Consider the following 433-nt stretch of genomic DNA (forward strand, 5'->3'; position numbering starts at 1 on the left):
ACACCATCTGTAAACATTGACAAAGTGATGTTATGTCCCTCATTCAAGAACCTCCAGGTTCTTTCAGTTTTTATCTCACCTGACACCTGTCCATGCAGATTTAAGTAAAATTGAGCCTCCCTAATACATGAAATTTTCAGACAAAAACTAGAACTGTTGCTTTCCGATAGACTTAATAATACCCTCTTAAACACTGCCTTCTTGTATGTAACAAAGAATTCTTTTAGAAATTATACATCGAAATCGGGCCACAACTCTACCCAAAACTGGGGAATTGTAACTGAAATCATACAGGATCTGTACTTTATAACCATACACCTGTGTACTAAAATTAAATCCAATCCATCCATCCTTTACCACAAATAATTAAAGCTTTTTAAAATATATCACTGTTCCATTTTGTTACCAGTAATTAATGTAGAATCACACAACA

The sequence above is a fragment of the Mercenaria mercenaria genome, chromosome 1 (assembly GCF_021730395.1).
Source record: "Mercenaria mercenaria strain notata chromosome 1, MADL_Memer_1, whole genome shotgun sequence".
Lineage (NCBI taxonomy): Eukaryota > Metazoa > Mollusca > Bivalvia > Venerida > Veneridae > Mercenaria > Mercenaria mercenaria.